Raw genomic sequence first — 7,564 nt, 5'->3', positions numbered from 1 at the left:
CCTGAGTGGCTCAGTCCGTTAGGCGTCTGACTTCAGCTCAAGTCACAATCTCGTGGTTTGTGAGTCTGAGCCCCGCATAGGGCTCTCTGCTGTTCCCTGCAGAGTCTGCTTCAAATTTTCTGTTCCTCTCTCTCTCTGCCCCTCCCCCACTGTGCTCACGCAGGCTTTCTATCTCCCTCTGTCTCTCAAAAATACACATTAAAAAAAAGTTTAGACAGGTTAAAGACAACAAAAATTGACAACTCTAAGTTGGTGAACTTATTTAAAGAATAATGGATAACTATTTCTTGGTGAAAATTCCCTCCAGTTTTAAGTGTTTATGTGGGTATATGTTTATACTGGGAAATGGCGTAAAATACACTTCTTACACTGAGTTCTGGTAAAACAAAAATGTTCAAAAGCTACTGTCTGGGAGACATTCTTGCATATGGACACTGAGAGACTTATAAAAGAATGTCTATAGCAGCTCAATCGTAATAAAGAACAATTCGAATGTTCATCGAAGTATTATGGTATAGCAGAGAATATATCATGTGTTTTGAAAACCACTTTATTTTCATACTGGGCATACGACCATACAGGTGAGACTATGTAATTGAGTTCTGTCTAAAGTGTGGGAAAGTTTTTGTACACCTACTTTAGTAGTGGTCATAAATGCCTCGTGTAGTGATCTTCTCCACCCCACCCCCCCCCTACTTTTCCATCACAGTCTCCGTTTCTCTCTCTGTCTCTCTCTCTCTCTCTCTTTCTCTCTCTCTCTCTCTCTCTCTCCATCACATGCATACGCAGCATTCACACTGGAAGCTACCTTTGAGTCATAGTAATACAATAAATTACGATACAAGGGCATATCCACAGGGGATTTTGTCTTAATTTTTTGTTTCTAAAATGGGTAGTGGACGCATGGACATTTTTTTATATCTTCCTTCTTTATACATCACATATATTTTATATTTTTAAATCTTTTATATCTATTTGGTATTTCATATTTTTAGAGACAAGTAACTGAGAATCAGTCCAATTATTGCAAAATTGGAAAAAAGAGTTTCCAGTTAGCAATTTCTCCAAAATAACTTGGCAAGAGGAAGATCACCAGGCAGGCTTTCTGCAGAACTATACTATGCAGCCAATAGAAATTGCAACAGAGTTATTCTGGAGAAAAAAAAAAAATATATATATATATATTAACCAAAGGCCAGTTGAAACCATTCATTTAACTTATACTTTGCCTAAACTGAGGCATCCACAATCATCTACTTAACTGAGATAAGGCTGTTAAAGGAGGAATGGAAGTAGAAGTTCACTGAATTTGAAAGTTCTTATAAAACACATCTGGCTAAAGATGATTGGAGAATATTTTTCCTTAGAAGTTTTAAAAATAGCAGATGGAATAATAACATGTTGGAACGGAAGGAGCCCTTAGAGGCTCTAAATGAAGATTTTCAGTCTTGCCTACATATTAGAATCACCCATAGGCTGTTTGGTTTTTTTGTTTTGTTTTGTTTTGTTTTGTGTGTGTGTTTGGGGTGCGGGGGGAGTTTAATCCCAATGCTTGGGTTGCACTAGAGACAAACTAAATCAGAATATCTGCACGCAAGACCTAAGCGTTAATGTTTTTAAAGACCTCTGCATCATTCCACTGTTCAGTCATTAGTTCCATCCTTTCACAGTTGAAAGGTCTGAGGTTGTAAGAGGTGGATTGCATTCTATAAAGTTCACTCAGCGGGTTAATTGTTCTCTGTCTTGTTCCCTGTCTTCTGCCTCTCCCCTCCCCTTTTTTAATGTTGCTGCTCCCCTGTATTTTAAACATTTATTTACATCCCTTCAAGTTCTCTTGACCTCATCTATCTCTTATTGTGGCCGCCCGGACCTTCACACCAGTACAACCTGATGGCGTCTCACCTCAGGTCACGCACAACACATCACTTCCCTTCTACCCGGGGGCTTTCCAAATGACTCAAGTGTCCGACTCATAATTTCAGCTCAGGTCATTATCTCACAGTCGTGGAATCGAGCCTCGCGTCGGGCTCCATGCTGACAGCACAGAGCCTGCTTGGGATTCTCTTTCTCTCTCTCTCTCTGCCCCTTCTCCACTCATGCTCACTCTCTCTCAAAATAAATAAATAAACTTAAAAAAATGACACGGAGTCAACCAGGAAAATGTCTAAGATAAAATATGGCAGAGATAAGCAAGTGCAAAGGTCCTGAGGTGGGAAAAGGTTTGATAATTTCAGGGACAGAAATGGAGCCAATATAGATGAAGTATGGTGAAAAATAAGGAGAAGGATGTAAGATTAGGTTGGAGAAATTATAAGTACCACATCCTTTAGAGTTTTGTAAACCATGTTATGAAGTTCAGATTTTATTATAAGAACAATAAGACGCCTCTGGAAATTTTTCAGCTGAAAAGCAAGATGGCCTGATTTTAATTTTTGAAAAGATCACTCAAGTTGCTCTATGGAGAAATGTTTGAACAATAACAGAGAGAAAACAAACCAGTTAGAAGGCTAATATAATCTAGGAAAGAACTGAAAATGGTGTTCAAGAATAATGTTTAAGATAAAACCATGACTCTCATACAAACAAACATAAAATAAACATGTGTCACAGATGGTATTTTTAAATTCACTAATTAATGAAGAAAGTAGTAAAATGTTACAACTAATTCAAAAGAGAAGTCAAAGAACACACATGTATTAGCAATCTGCAATGCAGACTTGAATTTCAAATATGATAGATGTAAAACTGGCCAATACCCACAGGACAACAACCAGTTGCATTTGTATTAATAAGAATCATATGTATTACTATCAGTTTTCTACAATTTCAAACAGTTGTAAAATAGCTCAAAAACTTATATATAAAAGGCACAGATAACCAGGAAAAAATGTGCTAAACAAAACATCTGGTAATCTTTCTTTACTCATTTCAAAGCGTTTCCCAATTGCTCCTGACAGGAGTTTGGACAAGAACAGTGCTAGTGAATAGAGAAACCTGTACTGAATTATAGATGTGTTTTGAAGTCTTAACTGACTGAACTTGCTGATGGATTAGAAGGGCATGTGTGTATGGGAATGCAAGCTGGAGCAGCCACTCTGGAAAACAGCATGGAGGTTCCTCAAAAAACTAAAAATAGAATTACCCTATGTCCCAGCAATTTCACTAATAAGCATTTATCCAAAGGGATACAGGTATGCTGTTTCAAAGGGGCACATGCACCCCAATGTTTATAGAAGCACTATCAACATAGCCAAAGTATGAAAAGAGCCCAAATGTCCATCGATGGATGAATGGATAAAGAAGATGTGGTATATATATACAATGGAGAATTACTCAGCAATCAAAAAGAATGAAATCTTGCCATTTGCAACTACGTGGATGGAACTGAAGGGTATTATGCTAAGTGAAATTAGTCAGTCAGAGAAAGACAAATATCATATGACTTCACTCAAATGAGGACTTTAAGAGACAAAACATATGAACATAAGGGAAGGGAAACAAAAAGAATATAAAAACAAGGAGGGGGGCAAAACATAAGAGACTCATAAATATGGAGAATAAACAGAGGGTTACTGGAGGGAGTGTGGGAGGGGAGATGGGCTAAATGGGTAAGGGGCACTAAGGAATCTACTCCTGAAATCATTGTTGCACTATATGCTAACTAATTTGTCTATAAATTTAAAAAAAATTAAAAATAAAAAAAATAAAAATTAAATTAAATTAAAAAAAAAGAAGGGCATGTGTGTACAAGCATGTGAGGAGGGCAGGCAAGAGAGAGAGAGGAATCAAGGTTGACTCCTATTTGTTGGTTAAACCTTGTTCCTGTAGAACAGTCTTACTAGCTGAACTGATAGCAGCTGAACTCCTTCACTAGACTGGGACATAGAGAGCCAGATAGATGATAAGATGTTGTTTATAGAAGAAAAACAAGAGAAAATATACACAATACCAGATAGCAATACAATATCTTCATAAGTAAGTTCTAAATTAAAGGCTTAGTTAACTCTAAAAGGGAAAGGGGCGGGGGCTCTCTGAAGCACCAATGTTGTGAACACTTTCTAATCATCCCATATGAAGTTTCAGCTAAGGACTTTACATTTTTTTTTTAATGTTTATTTATTTATTTTGAGACACAGAGAGAGAGTGAGCATGAGCAGGGGAGGGGCAGAGAGAGAGAGAATCTCAAGCAACCTCTGCACTGTCAGTGTAGAGCCTAATGTGGGGATTGATCTCAAGAACCGTGCGATCATGACGTGAGCTAAAACCAAGAGTAGGATGCTTAACCAACTGAGCCACCCAGGCGCCCCGAGCTAAGGACTTTAAATACAACATAGTGGGATTTGGGGACCTCTTAATCCATCTCAATCATCAGTGAATCATATGTTTAAGTTTTGATGTCAAGAGGTTCTGGGTATTTAAAAAAAACCCCTATGTGAATATATGTTTCTGAAGGTTGGGGCTGGACTATGGGATTTGGTGGGGGGAGCTTATTTACAAAGGAACAAGAGACCAAATAGAGGCACAGTAGTTTATATGATATAATGGGAAGGGTGGACAAAAGCACCACCATATAAGGCACTTAGAGTAGGGAGTCAGGAAGGTAAAGCTGAAAAGAATTAGAGACATCAGAGACAAGTTTGGTCTACTTAAAAAATCACTAAGAATCAATACTGGCTTACTGCAGTCCTCTTTAATAAGGGGAAATAAGGATTATGCCCATTTTAAAATTAAAAAAATTTGTTAATAATACATTCTATGATTTGCAGAACCAAGGAAAACAACTACAAAACAATGTCTCCGGATATTAATAGCAATGGCCTCTTGTGGTGAAACTATTGGTATTATGATTTTTAAATTATATTCTGTAATTTTCAGAATCTCTATAATGAGCATAATTATAAAGAAAAAAAACAACAGAAATATGATCATGGATAACATGGCAAAATAAGTTAAGAATATGCCTACTCAGTTTACTTCTGTATCTCCTCCCTAAATGAAACAGTACAAGATTGAACACATAAACCAAATCCAAATAAGATCTATCCTTGAAATAATGATTAGTCCCCAAACAGTCATACCAGATTAAAGTCAATTATATATTGTTCCTTAGTATCATGAATATAAAGAGATGAAGGAAAAATAATATTGCTATCTTTTTTTTTACCCTCACTTGTAGATTTCAATGGAGAGAATTTTGCCTGTAGATCTGACCCAATTAAGCATTTATGAAGACACAACGTAATGTATGATACCAAAGGAACTCTTGTCCTCTTACTATATGTGAAACTCATTTTAAACCTCCTAGGTGTCTGTCCTAAGCAATTTAGTATAAGATTGAATTCCACTAAGAGCTCCTTTCTGAGACTTTAACTGAAGAAGATATGATTGAAGAAGATATGATTACCATCTCCACCCTGTTGGCCCCACCAACCTTCTGGCCCTAGCTCACCAGCATAAAAGGCAGTTTGTCTCCTGAACTGGGTCTTCTGATCCCCAGGCTTCACATGACCTGACTTTTATGCATTCCTGCAGAGACAATCAACAGGCAGCATCTGTGTCTCTACCATACCCCCTGGACCCAGACACTTCCTAGCCATGACAGAGAAGCCATTTTGCTAGCTATTCTATGTGTCACAGCTTCTGTACACCCCCACCTTTCCCATGCCCTCCCAACATCCATCCACCTACTCTTATTGATAAGCTGTGCACTGGCTCCTTTTTCTCTAATGAAAGTATTGACTTGTAAAAGACACATCAAAAGCTCTTCAAAGTTCTTCCTATTTGAATAAAGCTTTATCTTCATGTTTTGGAGGTCTCCATAATGTTGAACGAATCTGCTAGTAATTTTAAAGAAGCATGTGCTGATTACAAGAAGAAATTCTGTGAGTTCTTACAGAAGGCTTTAAAATTGTTTCTGTCACATGCTATCAAAACTCAAGTAGATTTAGACACAACGCAGCTTAATCACCTCATGAGGAAGATGAGTAAGCACAGCCCATTTATGACCTCTACATTAAAGGGCTCAGTAAGAACTGAAAACATGTATTTTATTTATTTCTCTCTCTCTTGCATCAGGGAGATCCAGAGACACTGAGAAGGTCAGAGCAAATCTGAGAAGAGTCTCATGAAGCCCATTGTCCTGAATGCCCCAATTCTACCTGTCAAGGGTGCCTGGAAAGAGACACTGAAGAGAATAGCAATAAATATGAAAACCCTACAGAAGAGAGAACAACTTCATTGCTAAGATCTACATTATTCTAATTTTGATCTAACTACCACAACCTAGAGGGGGGAAAGGCAATTAATCTACACAAGAACTCCTCTGAAGGAACTAGATGATGTCAATCCTTTGAGAGGACCGGTGGTGGTTATTTTTCTTCCCTTTGATGTCAGCTTGCCTGGGCACCATGGTGGGGACCCACAGTGCTATTTACTCTTACTTCACAGGGCAGTCCAACCTGAGTCATATGACTGCTGTGTCAGTGAGGTCAGTTGGACTATTATTGTTTTTTGCATGCATAACCAGGCATCCGGTCCCTTGGGTTGCTTAAATTCATGAACCCCTGCCCCCACCAAGGCCTCGAATGCTGAATGAAGTGACAGTCCACTGATTGTCCAGCTCTCCTTCTCCATGGCCAAAGAGCTATTTGGAACACATCTGGGCCTTCATCAGTATTTCAAGCCCTGCAAAGCTTGAAGTTTGTTTTTAGACCACAATTCACATGGGCTCAGTAAAAGCAGCCTGCATAGTTGTCCTTTTCTGAAATCTTTGAACTATTTTTTTCCCCAAATGTTCTTAATTAATTTTGGAGTCTAGACTGTGAAATCTCAATACTCTCCAATCTGCTGCATCTCTTTTCAAGATGCCTAGAGGCATTTACAGGAAACATCAGTCATCAGTTGATTAGATTTGTGATAAGGTAACAAGTTCCCTCAGTTAACTGCATTCTCTGTTTCTTACTTTTTAGGTACCCCCATACGTGGATATTTCTTCCCCATTTATCTCCTTACTCTTTCCTATCTACTCTCTCCACACTTCCTGTCAATTGTGGTCACTGACTCCTTATTCTCTTCATTCTGAAATAATGTATGAGAAAACACTATAAATTCTGCAATTCTGTAGCAATTATCAGTATGATAATTATAATTCACCCTTTCCCAGTACGATTTTGTGGGTGGGTACGTGTGTGCCGTTTACGTGTACATAAGAGAGAAGCCCAGCTGTCGTGAACAATCCTCCATCCTGAACTGAGGTCTACACTACCTGCCCAGAGAGGGCCTGAACCCACACAGGCAAGACCCAGATACATCTAACTCATGACAGGTTTCAGATGTGAGTTTTTGAAGACACGGCAGTAGAGGGCCCATCCTAGCTAAGCTAAGATGCATAGAAAATTCGTTTGCACTCTCCCATCTTGCCAGTCCCCTGACATGTATTTTTCTCCACCCAAGCACCCTACTGCTCTCTGCTGTTCTCCAGCAAGTCCAAATCTTCCCTCTTGGCCAATGCCCCCAGCACCACATTAAGCAACATTTGGTGCTTTCAAATGACCCTTCTCTCAAA

At 38.6% G+C, this 7,564-nt stretch overlaps 1 long non-coding RNA gene across 1 annotated transcript; it reads left to right on the top strand.

The window, feature by feature from the left end:
* The first annotated feature begins 456 nt into the window (after positions 1–456).
* Positions 457–7,093, top strand: LOC125935024 (uncharacterized). The gene is made up of 5 exons (XR_007461603.1): positions 457–581; positions 4,767–4,838; positions 5,177–5,243; positions 6,076–6,487; positions 6,969–7,093. It is a non-coding gene; the product is annotated as an uncharacterized LOC125935024 (long non-coding RNA).
* Positions 7,094–7,564: the final 471 nt, after the last annotated feature.

This window comes from Panthera uncia (assembly GCF_023721935.1).
Source record: "Panthera uncia isolate 11264 chromosome A1 unlocalized genomic scaffold, Puncia_PCG_1.0 HiC_scaffold_17, whole genome shotgun sequence".
In the NCBI taxonomy this organism is placed as follows: domain Eukaryota; kingdom Metazoa; phylum Chordata; class Mammalia; order Carnivora; family Felidae; genus Panthera; species Panthera uncia.
The sequence above is the reverse complement of the archived record's forward strand: the minus strand, read 5'-3'. Positions and strand labels throughout refer to the sequence as shown.